The following is a 14,746-nucleotide window of genomic DNA, read 5'->3' as shown; positions in this document are numbered from 1 at the left end:
GAAAATAATTATATCTTTTGTTTGTGCATGAGTTAATCTCAAGCATGGCTACTTCGATTTAGATAAAAATTTAAAGAGGGGTTTATTTTGGCTGTATCATGCATTCTAGTCAAACTAGACTGTTTTACGGTTTGATTTTAAATTTTTGATTATTTCGAAGAAAAAGTTAGCTGATTAACTCTAAATTTTATATATAAGCTTCGCTTTACGGTACCAAAAACCATATAGTTTTTGGAGGAAATTAGGAGTAAGCAAGGTGATTTTTATTCCGGACCTACTTTACTTTTCCGCTCATATTTTTTTATTTTTTCTTTATTTTAAGAAAAAAATTTTAGTTTTAATAAAATCTGAATTTTTTTGATTAACAAATTAGTAACTATAATAACTACTTACACAAAATTTTCTACATTCAGCAAGATATTGTGTTAATGTTAACAAGACAAGTTACTTGATGTTACTCATGTTACACTATACATTATGTAGCATTAATCTTTCTGGTAGAAAATTCATGTAATCTTTAAATATCGTAAAACAAATGACTCTTATTATCAAAAATCAATAAAATTTGTTTACATTTTACAAAATAATTTCTTAAAATTATACTTAAAAAGAAAAACAAGATAAGAAAAAAAAAATCAATAATTTATCCAATAAACGGAAATTTAACTATAATAAAATTTCGGCTGCTTATAATAAATTCGTTTCAGGCAGTCTATAAAAAGCACATGACGTAAGTACAAATTGCTCAAACGTAAAAATAAAACAAAAAAAAAAAAATAAAAACAATTTCTTCTTTTTTCCTATATAACTTTTTTCATCCCATTTTCATTTGTCCTTTTTCTCGATTCGTTTTGTTTTTGAATCATGGAAAATGAAAAATTATATCTTGCAGATACGTAATGGTAACTTGCTAACATAGCGAACGTGACTTGTATTTAGTTTAGTCAATCAAATAGCTATTGAATGTATATTATGAATGTATACATTAAATGTAAATATATGATATATATATACATATGTACTTGTATATGTGCACATAAAGCACAAATTAATATATGTATGTTTGTATGTACATTTGTATCTATTTGATACATTATCTGCATAATACGAAAATATTGAAAATTCAAGACGAAATCATATTATTATGTGATCTGTAAAAAATGTAAATGGTTAAAAGCTGAATTACATTTTAATGATAGCGTTTGATTGGTATTTTAACAATGTTAATTTTATTTATTTTAGTTTACTTTACCCTTGCAATTATTAAGAAATGTTTTAAAATTAAAAGCCAACATGGGAGTTTATGAAAATGTCGTTTTCTATTATTATAGCTTGTTGAAAATTAATAATGCACGTAATTTTGTTAATATTAAATGTAGTTTTATTTTAAATTTTTAATGTCTGTCCATTGATTTTGTTAAGGATAATTTTCATTACTTAATTAATAACAATATCCTTGGAACAGACAATCAATATTGATGATGAGAAGTGAGCTAATGTCTTTTAATAAAAATGTTGAATATTGAAAGAAATAAAAATCATATAATTGTAATACTGATATCAATGTGAAGTAATTATTAAAATCGCCACAGGAACTAAAACTGAATTTGTTTGTAAAATTGTAATTACTGCATTTCTCAGCTGGTTTTGAATTGAAAATTCAAATGAAAATTTTGATAACTTACCTATTTGGAATTTAATATTATTGATTAATAACTAATTTTAAAATATTGAAATTTTTCTGAAAAAATAACTAAAATAAAAAGAAAAAACATCAAAAGGAACAAAAATTCTACACCGAAAGCAAATTATGACAGTTTTCTTTAATATCCTTGAAACAGAAAAAATACAAATATTTTTTTTTGTAAATATTCAAACGATTTTTTTTAAAGCAAATGTTTTCTAGTGCATAATTTATTGGTTTGAAGAAATAGAGCGTAACAAATTTCCTATTTAATAATAATAACTGGTACACACTTCTGTTTATACATATTATATTATTTAATTAAAGCTTATATTATGATATACATACACATGTGTGTATGATACACGAATATTCACACATATTAAAAGTGTGGCAAAAATAAATTAAATTTAACTACATTGTTTTTCATTTTAAATGTCAAAATATTATGAAAAAAAAAAGTGAAGTGTTTGCAAGAAACTTTAATATTATAAAATTTTTTATTCATTTTAATAAATGAAAAGTTTTACATAAAATTTTAATTAACTCAAAAATGTTATATTTTTTTGTTGTTTTATTTTTATACGAGTATAGTACTTTAAACAGGAATTCGAACTTCAAGTATCGTTTAATATTTTTTTCAATGACTGGATTATGTACAAATAAATCATGCAATAAATAAAAAGGCAACGCATAAATTTTTAATGTACATTAAGCTGATTATGAAGGGGGAAACAGCAAATTGACATTTTGAACAAGAAAACAAAAAATTTTTTTATTTATAAAATGGTGTTAAAATTTCATATTCATTTAAATTAAAATTTGATATCTATTTAATATTATTTATTGTTATTAAATAAAAAAGATTCAAGTCATACTGTTGGTTTAATGTATAAAGAAACGCTGTAGCATGCAAACTATCGCTTTTTAATTATTCCTGGGAATTTGTAAAATTGAGTATTTAACAGAATTTTCTGCAGAATAGTGTTTTGAGAATAAATTTCCACAAAGTCTTATTGCTAATTGTGAAGAATTTGGCAGAGCTTATTTTCCATAAGTATTAGTTAAAGTTTATTTAAGGAATTCTAAACACGTCCATAATAATTTTTATGCTGTCTTTAAAATGTAGAAGCTGTTCATTTTTGGCTCATTTTACATAATCAAAATTAGGCCCTTATTATTAAGCCAAAAAAATTAATATTTTTCTAAGATAATTAAAATTTCATGATAGTTTCATGCACAATTTATTGCAAATTTCTTTAAATTTAAACAGAACCTTTTACATTTCCATTTCCACCGACCGCGTTGCATACAATAAGGGAGTTTATGTGCTAACAATAAATTTTGTATAATCGAGTTTTCTGTGGGAAAGCACTTCTCCATGGTAGGGAAGTGTAAATTATCACTTTTTAGCAAAATGTCGATCTGTTGTCTGTTTGTGTATTTTAGGTTCGACTAAACCGATATTGATGCAATTTTATATTGTATGAGTTTATTTTAACTACGTCACAGATTAATCAAATTTTGGCATATATTACGCCCCAGGAACTGGATATTTATGTGGGTCGATTTCAAATTTTTTGCGCATACAAAGAAAAATAATCAAAATATTTTCTTAAAATTTAATATTTAAATTCGGGGTCTTAAAACAATCAACGTGTAAATTTTTTGAACGATCAGGGCTCGGAAAACGAACCGACTTTAAATTTTTTATCATATTTATGGAACTAATTGATGAAATTTCTTGAATTTTTATATTTTAGTTATGTTTACTACCGACACTAACAGGCGAATTCGGATGGTACCAATAGCCAAATATAATTTTTCTAGGAATGTTTGACTAAAAGCGTTCTAACGTCTTTTAAATTGGAAAGAAGGTGTTTAAAAGTTATTTTCAAAATCTTCTGTAACACTTTAACTATAATCTAGACAACAGAAATTGCGATCAGTTATGTGCTGATCACAGCAGGTTTTTTAATTTAACATTGTAGAAAAAGTAAGGAAAAAACTTTGTTTACTTGAAAGCAAATAAAAATTAATATGCTTATATTTTGCTTTTTAAATAGATAATGAAGAAAATCATTTCTGTAAGATTCCTTTTTATTTTCCAAAATAATTCATGAATTTTTTCGAATTCAACGCCTCTTTAAAATTAACGCCAACAGCTATACTATCTTTTAAGAAATAATTTGCTTCTACAATTTCAGTCATTTTGTTTTTGCAAAATAAATAAAGTTTTTCATCATATACCATCTTAAAAATAAAATTTTTGGTCTCTGCATTTATTGTAAAAATAAACAAAATGCCAATTTTAAGCCGAAAAAATTAAACTGAAGCCGCAAATTATGAAAAACTTTCTTTATTTTTGGAAAATTAATTAGTTTTTATTCAAATATAACGCCAACAGTCTTTTATTTTTTCTTCTTCTATAATATTACAGATTACCGATTTTACTATTTCACAAGAGAAAAATTTTAATTATATTCTAGAAGAAGAAGAAGAAGAAGAGTAATATATCTTAGTACAAACCTACTAATGTTTCACACATTATACGTTTGACTGAATACTTTTAAAATTAAGATGATATTTATAGCCTTAAATATAAAAGATATTTGAAGAGTATTAATCACTTATTTTTGTGTAATATAAAAATATTTTTAAGCTGAATGCTGAAATTTAAAAAAGAAATGGGAAGAAATAGAGTTGACCGTATCAACTCTGTAATATCCATAAGAATCTCTTATCTCATATGCGAGTATACATATATATGCCAAAGCTGACTTTGGAACAGACTACGACTTTAAATTGCCATATTAGCATATTAATTTAGGTAAAATTTCAGTAATAGGTTTCCAATACTTTCTAAGATACGGCTAAACTATTATTGCAGTTACCGTTATATGGCTAAACTGTATGGCAGTTACCGCAAAGAGGAAAGCTACACAAACCAAAACCTCGACATTTGCAATTTAAATGTGGTTTTGGAATTTACTATAATAAATCATTTGTGAAAATTTAGTGAACTTAGCAAGACTAGTTTTTGAGTTGTCGTTGAGATTGACGAACGGACAGACGGACAGAAGGAAGGACAAACCTAAATCGTTTCAGAATTCCACGCTGATCAAAATCATACATATGAGTCTATATTTCAGATAATTATTTCTTAACGTTACACATTGTAAGGCGAATTTAGTATACACTTTGAACATAATTTCGTACGGGTATAATATTTACCAGAAAACCGACTTATTTTTTGTTTTTTTTTCCTGTCTTTATTTTTAACACTTTACACGTTATTCATTAAAGTTGTCAGCGTATATAGAGAGACTATGACTAATGTTTTAAGATTAATAAAATATTAATTATTTTGGTTCAACATTAGCCATAGTCCTATTGTATGCGGTATCTAATATAAACAATATGTAGACTCTTTGGGGTTGCTTATTATATTTGAAAAAAAAAAATTTAAGATAAGCAAACAATATTAGATTAAAAGTTTAAAAAGGTTATATGAAATCCCTATACTTTCTTAAATTTTTTTCGGAGAGAAGGGGAAAGTCCTAAATATTTCAAAAACCCATTGCGGTTTCAGTGTACTAGTGTTACTGTCAGAAACTGCCATATTTTAAATTTCGTGTTTGTTTCATATAACTTGAGAAATGTTTTCTGAGTGAGATCTAAGTATTTGCATCAAATTTTATTTTGAAAATTTCTAAACGGATGCACAGAAACAAGCTGTTGACCAGAATGAGTGAAATAATGACTCTTTTTGAGTTAATGACTTAATGAGTTATTTTTATGTAGTGGTGGTTTATTATTTATTTTTTTATAAAATGATTTCGATTTTCATAATTTAAAATTCTGCCTTAATATTTGCATTATTCTATTGAATTACCATATAGTGTATACACTATGTTCTGCTATAAGGCAAAAATTATTGAAAACTATTTTTTCTTTTCAATAATAAAACGATTTTTATTATTATGCCATTAAAAATTTATTTATATTGATTTTCCGTAAAATTTTTTTAACAAAAACTGTAATATGATCGACCTTCGTATACCTACACCTATATCAACTTACACATATACATGTAAGCCAAAAAATAAAAAGAAAATCCTTTTATTTATTTTTTTTAATAGTCATTTTTCTTTTCTTTATTGTCGAAAAATTCAATATCAAATTTAGGAATCACCTAATATTCTATTTTTATTCAATATCAAGGTGTTAATATCTCAATAGTAATATACTCGTATATAAGTATATATAAATTTTGTTATCAAGGACAATCCATAAATTTCGATAAAAAAAAAGGCGCACTTGTCTGTCAGCAATAAAAAAAGTTGTAAGGAGCACTGTTATTTAAGCAAATAATAAAAATAACGTTAATATTAAAAATGAAAAAGCATACAGTTTAATAATAAAGAAAAGTATATTAATAATTTAATAACAAAGACCTCATTAAAAAAATGGAATACAAGTGAATAAAAATATAATGAAATGTGAAAAAAATTTTCTACATAATTTTTTTTTGAAAGAGCAACTGTTTAAAAAATTTGAAAGGAATAGTACCTGTGCCTTTTTTTTTCTTCTTCTTCTTTGAATACAACAATCAACTGTAAAATAATTATACATTAGAGAGTTTAAATCCTCAAAATATTACTAGCATTATTGTGTTTACATCCTGGCACAGTAAGCGGTGTTACAAATAAAGATTACTTTAAGCTGATTAAATTCCTGATGAGATTATTATATATATATACCCCAATGAGGGTATATTCAGTTATGTTTAATATTTATGTGTATTCTGCGGATATATTACATTTACATTTAGATTGTACAGTATATAATTATATAAATAATTATATACATATGAGAAATCAAAATATATTACGTAAAATGAGAAAGAAACACAAAAATAATTATAATAAAAAAATAAAATTATTATGTACAAAATTATGATGGTGGTGGGTACCTGTAAGCATTTTCAATTGCTTTTAATATATTAATTTTATGTCTAATATGTTATAAAAAAAATGTTGTTCTTATAAAAAGTATTTCGATCGATTTTAACGCTATTACGACTAGAAGATGATTTAGAATACCCTTGCTCTCTTTTTTATATAAATACGTACATATTGTATGTATGTATGTAATATGCAAATTCCTTAACATAATTGAGTTTAATATCGAAATTTTTAAATATTCAAAATGGAAAATCAAACTATATTCCAACAAAGATTCATATAGAACTTCATAATTTATTATGTTGATGTCAAAATTTTATCATTTTAATTTGAATTGTTTATTATAATACCTTTTCGTTAATGAAAGTTATAAATTTCGACCTACTTTGAATTTCCATATATGAAGATTTAAAATTATAGCCTTGGTTCATAATAATAATTTTTGTTTTTCGGTCAATAATATAAATTGAATTTTAATTTAATAAAATTTTAAAAATAATTGGCATATTTTAAAACCATCAATATAGTATCTAGTTCAAAATCCAAGTTTGACAAATTGGATTTTTAAAACGATGATTCGAGCTAATTTGGCCTTAACATTTAAAAGGTAATACCGTATGTGGGAATAGCTAACGTAAATATTACTTTTGAATTGAAGAATGAGAGTTAAGAGTTTTATTGAATGATTAATTTTTAAAAAAGGATTTAAGAAAAAGTTTTTTTTTAATTTTTTAAAGGTTTTTGCACAATATTAAAAATTTAGATACATACAATTTATAGGTTATCGACTTATTCGCAGTTATTCAATAAAAGCGTCCCACATACAACTTATAACAATAATAATATTTTTACAATTAATATTTTTTTTACTAAACAAATATGTATTAACAAAATAAGTATTTTATATCACTTATACTCAATCACAAAAGTAACATTCTCCTAGGATATAGTGTAGAAAATTGAAAGATTAACTTTTAAATTACAATAACCTTATATTTATGAGTACCATTGGTTACATTTCAAAAGCTAGTTTTGTAACTAGTGTGGTACTAATCCGATATCTTACTGTAAATATTAATATGATCTTTGAAGTACATGCAAAAATGTTTAGATATAAAATAAAATTAACTTTATATTTCCTGAAGAAGAATATTTTCTTTATATAAGTTATAAACATATGAGCAAGTACAAGTTAATAAATAATATCTGCCTAAGTTGAATATTTTATTTAAGTATTACAAAAATATTTACTTGGAAGCTCTTATAATATAGAAAAGACAAAGAACAATGAAAGTATTTGCATATTAATATAAAGTATGAAAAATTCTTAGAAAAGATTTATAAAATATATTCATAGGGTGTATAAAGAAAAAATCTACATAATAATAAAATATCGTACAGGGAAAAAAATATAATGAAATTATTATTTATATATAGAATGAAATGAAAAATTTTTTATATGATTGCGACATTATTTCCATGGTTCCATTCATCCTTTTATAATAGGGTTTGGTTGCTCAGTTATTTGCTTCATTTTTTCTTCTATTATTATAATATTTTTTTATTTCTTTATTATTTTTGAATACATATATGTACATATATATGTAGTCACATTATTCTGGATGGTATTAAAATACGATTTTTTACACGCTTTTGTTAAATTATTTTTAATTTTCTTTTTCTTGTTGTTTATTATAAAAAGAAAAGTGTATTACATTTCATAAAAGAACCAAAAAAAAAACACGTGTAATTCAAAATGATGACTAAGTGATTGTATAGTTATTTTTTTACCAAGAATTTGGGATTTAATTTTTTTCACTTCATGTCCATATAATAAAATTATAATGTAATGACTTTTCATTTTCATACTATCGTATTTCACATGGTCCTTTATACGAGAGAGAACATTAGACACAGAAATGAACTTGTATCAATAGAGAATCACAATTTTTACGATTTACTGGCCTCTTTGTGTGTGTTCAACTTGCAAAATATCTAAATTATTATTAAAAATGGAAGTATGAAATCAATATAGTAGATAAAGTAGCTAATTGTAGCTATTTTTTTAATTAAAATATTAAACTATAATAATCCATAAAAATTGCATTAGCAAAATTGCATAAGTGAGCGATATACATACATACGTTAATGAACAAAATAAATTTGATAAAACTAAAAAAAAATTGTTATATTACGCAAAAATGAATAAGTTGTTCTTTAATGATTCAATATTTTTCTTTACGTACAGTTTACCTCTAGTTATCTATATTATTCAAGTCTTAGTTAATTTATTGTACTTATTTGGTCACTATAATAATATGCTCATCTGTAATCTCAAATCCAAATAAATAGTAATAATTTTTTAATTAAAGCAGTCTGCTTAGATTTCATATAAAAGTAAACAAACAGACATAAATGATGTACATATATATAATAATTATGATGATTATAACTTTTAAAATTTTCTTTAGCAACAGTATTTTATTTAATTTAATATTAATAGAATTTTTATACTTTGCAGTAAGGTACAGCGAAGTATATCTGTTATAGAACAGTTACAGCTATGGTCAAAATAATAGAAACACTTAATATACGTTTTTAATTTCTTTTATATCTTTTGTAAATTATATTCGAATTAAATGCCATCTTTTGCAAAATTATTTTGCTATATTATATTCTATTGTGAATATATTTATAGTCACTAAAAAACTATTGATGAATAAAATGAATAAAACTAATTTCTTTTTAAACTATTTAAGCAAATATTGAATAATATTTAAATTATAATAATCAAATAATTTAATTTTTTGAAAAATTGGAAAAATATTGCAGAATTAGGGGTCAATCGAATCATTGTAGTGTTAAGAAAAAATAAATAATTAAAAACTTAAGAAACCAAGGAAAAAATGTAAAAGAAATTGCCACAATTATTGAACGTTCAGTACATTTAGTTTTTAACGCTTTAAAAAGTAATAAAAGTTCTGAAACATGAGGAAGAAAGCAATAAACAAGTGAAAAACTGAACAGAAAAATTGTAATGATATGTAAAAAAGACCCATTCAAACCTTCAAAAGCAATTTTAAAAGAATGTCAGGCTAATGTGAGTGGTAGAACCATACGCGGAATATTGAACAACAATAATTTATTTGATCGCGAAGCTCGAAAAGTTCCTTACGTCAGTAAAAACAATATTAAACATAGAAAAACTTCTGCTAAAACTCATTCGGAGTGCAGTGGGCCAGAGGGTGTAAAGAAGTGGCGCAATATCCTTGGTTCGGACGAAACAAAAATGAATTTATTTGGGCCAGATGTTCCTACCTTCGTTAGACGATCAACAAATACTGAATTAAACCACAGGTTCACGCGCAAAACCGTAAAACATGGTGGCGAAAATAGAATGATTTGGGATTGTTACGAACAAAAATATTAGGTGTTTCTATTATTTTGACCATAGCTGTATGTTTATAATATAGCAACAATAGGTATATTATAAAAGATTATATGCAAGTAATCCAAAGTTCAAAGGTAAGAATAGCAATAATATGCAATATTTTGCAATAAGATTTCAAATTTTTTCAATTACACTGCGCATACAAGTTAATATTCTATTTATTTAATAAAGCTTGAAATAGAATTTATTTAATAATAATAGGCATTCATAAATGACAAATTAGTAAAAATAATTTAATTCCAAAATGCATTGTTTTACTTTTAGAGTTGTTATTCAATTTTTTAAGAAAAATATTATTATATTTGAAAACATCTTTTTATGATTTAGCAGCAATTAAAGCACCTAAAGATATTCTGTTTTTTTTTTATATAAGTATTAACAAACAATAATGTTTGAATAAAAGGGAATAAAAATTTTTTTTTTCTTTAATTTTATTGTTTTGCTTATAAACAAAAGAAAAGCCAAAAGATTGCAGTTGCACGAATATGAAGTGAAAATTACACCTATCCTATTACATTTTTAACAGTTTCACTGCAACGTTAAACCTTAGTTTTTTTTTGTTATTTTGCATTGTATTTTTTATTATTTTTTTTTATTTTATTCTTTATGCCAACACTCCAATGTTATATGATATCCATATTGTTTTCAAGTGCACTTTTATTATTTTCAGACATTAAGGGTGTTTTTTTTTATATTGTGTGTTGTTGGGTGCTTGGATTCTTGTATCTTTTCTACTCATATTTATTTTTTTATTATTATTGCATTTTTTTGTTTTTTTTACAATTATTGCAACAAACTTATACATATTATTATTATTTTTTTATTATTATCATGTTTATATGTAAATGTATATACATAAATAATACTTATATTCATAAAACATACTTATATAGTACTTATGTAAAGTTTCTGACAATTAATTTTATATCTTTTTTTTTTATTTTTTTTTTTATTTTAGTTTTATGCTTGATTCTTTTAAAATAATGAGTATAAGAAAGAAAAGAAAATTGTGGAAATAGATATGACTATATTGTCCTTGTAAATATACATATACATTTAATACTTATTTTTACAATGTAAAAATGGTAACAAAAACTTGTAATCACAGTTGAAATTTCCTTTTTTTTTTTTCTAATAAAATAAGTTTGTGTTTAAATAAAGCATTTTAAACAAGCACATTTTGTGAATTTATTAAAAATCGTATGAAATTACAAAACATATAGGGAAGAGAAGTTATGGTAGAAATAAAAATAGCATGTATTACAGATGTCATACGGGGCTAGAATCACCTTCTAAATGTGAATAAGGCTAGGTCGATTGAAGATTTTCGGTTTCTTCGAATATCGGTTTATTCCAATATATTTTAAGATGAATACATCCAATATAATATAGGATATATAAATACATGGAAAAGCAAAAAAGAGCAGGAAAATGTCTGAAGCTTCTACAGTGTAAAACTAAACCTTTGTATGTATAACCTAACCTTACGGCATAACTAAACCCTACGGTATATTAGGGTTAATTCTGCACTTCTAATTTCGGATAAAGGTTATTATTTTATGGAGAGATGAAAATTTTCTTCTAGCATCTTAAAAATAAATTTATGAAAACAAAAAAAAAAAACGTTAAGCAATCAAACAAAATTTCAGGAATAATGCAAACTTAAACTTTAAATAATGCGAATTTTCAACGAAATGTGATTATTAAAATTAAAATTTTCAAAATAGAATTGTCCATATTTCTAAGAGTATCTATCAAGATTTTATTCGTTATTCAGTGTTATTGAAAATTGTTATTTTAAAGACTTCTTAACAGTTTAGTTTTTTTTATTTGTAATTATTCAATAAACTTCTCTTTAAAAATGTTTTTTTTATTATGGTTCTTATTTTAAACTGATGAAAATGTGAATTGCGTAACGCATACAATTTTCTTTTCTTTTATCTAAGATTTTTTTTAAGCTTATTTGAAAAGAAAAAAATAAATAATCTTTCTTGAGTGAGCAAATAAACTGACTGCCATCAAAACAAATTAAGGTGAAATTGTTTATTTTTACAATACTCTTATCTATTTTGTATTGTTTTAAATTTCTTCCTTTTTAATTTTTTAAAATTTGCTGAGAAACCTTACATCTGAATAAGAACAATAAAAACGAAAAAAAAAAAAATCACAAATGAATATAAAATTGTTTTGTTTATTTGTTAAATGCTTTTGAACTTGTGTATGAATGTCCTTTAACTATTGTATATGCCACGTTACGTGTACATAGATAAAATTTTATAGGTGCGCTCTTATGGTGATGATAAATTCTGTTTTTCTTCAATATAAGATAAATATTCATCTCATAATTCTTTTTGTTTTACTTTCCAATTTCACATTTCTTTGTTTTCCATATTTTATATTGTTTTTCTTCAGTTTGCATCCTTTCTCATTGCCTTCAACATTATATACACGCACATACATAATATTATGTTTTTATGTATTTATTTTTTTTTTGTAAACATTTTGTTTCCCTTCACCTTTAATTTTTTATTGTTATTTTTATTTTTACATTCGCTTTCATCTCGAATTTCTAAACAATAGAATGAATGTTATATAAAATATGTGAGTATACGTGTATGTATATATACGAGTATATAATATATGCAAATCTGTATGAAATGATTTTTAATGAAAAGAAAATGTAAAAGAATAACACCAAGGTAAATAAAATTTGTATAAGGATTAGGGGAAAAAGTCAAAAAAAAAAAAAAATTTGAACAAGAAAAAAATTTTGTGTTTTGTTTCCTTTTCAAGTGGATACTGCAGTATTTTGACAAGAACAATTTCTAAAACAAAAAAAAATAAAGAAATTTCTTGAAGAATTAACGTAGGTATACATGAATTTTTAAACCTTATATAAGCATGTACGTTCGCAAATTACACAAGTTAATTCATAGGTTACTGCTATACAGTAACACACTTATACTAATTTGAGTACAGTTGTATGTTATATAACATCAAAATAAATTTAATTGAACGTGTCAAGTTTAAAGATTAATGGTATCTTATTAGTGATTTTGACATTCTATTGTTATTTTTTAATAATGACTTCCGCAATTCGTCTTCCTTATTTTTTGATTCTTATAAAGTCAAGACATATGAAAAAATGGAATATTTATTAAATATACGAAACAGTATTTGTTTGATAATGATGGAAGTTAATATTCAAATTTAGCTTATGAAAATGTATAAAGGAATATTTTTAAATTTTATTAAAAGCTGGAGACTACTCTCATATGGTGGCAATCTAAACGGATCCGACCAATTCACACCACGAAGAGCGAAACGACTCTGCACAGCTTCAATACGATCAACATCAGCATTATAAAAAGGAAACCAAACCTGATATACGTACTCTAAAATGGGCATCACGAATGCAGTGTAAAGAATTTTCATCACAAAAGGATAACTAAATTCCCTATCACCTTATGGCAAAGCCTACCGTTGAATTCGCCCTATTAGCCGTCAAATTGAGACGAGTCTTAATATCGAGCCTGAAATCTAACATAAAACCTAGATCACAAATTCGACCTGATTTGAGCTTTCCAGAATTTGCTCTGGAAGGAGGTACACAAAGAAGAATCATTAATTATTAAAATATTAAATACAGTTTAAATTAATATCTAATGAACATAGAATATCTTCATATTGCGCATATGAGAACTAACTATTTACTTTAGTATGTTTCTAAAATGTTATACAATAATTTATAATATTAAGATAGGCAATCTGTCTATCAGACCAACAAACTCAGGTAGTAAATCCAAAACAATTTCCAAATTTGTATGAAAATGACAGGGTCTGTCGGTTATTTGTGTAATGAAAAATGAGTAAAATTTTTAGCTATTCAATGATTCTCAATATTATTAGAATTGCTATTTAACCTTAAAATTTTAATTTTAAAAAGTTTAGGAAAATAATTTGGTCAAAATCAAAGCGATTTTAACAATTCCTACTCAAAAATTAAACAAAAAGTAAATAAAAATACCAAAAGGAAAACTTCGGAATATAAAACATCAAGCATTATTTTTGTGTATTTTATTATTTCGGAATATTTCAGGAAATAATTTCAATTTGATGGCCTGATGTACCTATATATGTAAATCACTTTAATTTTAATAAAACAACGGTAACACTATAATGTTTCTTTTGACGTTTCGTATATATAATGTAATTTTCCTGTTACTGAATTGTTCATGGTACAGAATTGTTCATGATACAGTTTGTGTTGATGTTTCATTAACATTATATCTATAATGTATAACAGTTAAAATAATAAATTTCATTCAATACTGTGAATTAATTTTTTCATAATTTCGTCTTTTATTTTATCAAATTTTCGAATGTATATGAATATGGCATTATGACTATAGGTTTTAAAAATAAATTTCCTATAATATTATTTCATACACCAATGAGATTTTATTTTTATACCCGTACGAACGTATGTTCGAAGGGTATACTAAATTTGCCTTACCGTTTGTAACGCTAAGAAATAACGGTGTTAGATATAGACTCAAGTGTATGTTTTTGATCAGCGTCAAATTCTGAGTTGATTTAGCTTTGTCTGTCCGTCCGTCCGTCCGTCCGTCCGTCCGTCCGAAC

Source organism: Condylostylus longicornis, unplaced genomic scaffold (genome assembly GCF_029603195.1).
Source record: "Condylostylus longicornis isolate FDR11 unplaced genomic scaffold, ASM2960319v2 ptg000004l, whole genome shotgun sequence".
Lineage (NCBI taxonomy): Eukaryota > Metazoa > Arthropoda > Insecta > Diptera > Dolichopodidae > Condylostylus > Condylostylus longicornis.
The sequence above is the reverse complement of the archived record's forward strand: the minus strand, read 5'-3'. Positions refer to the sequence as shown.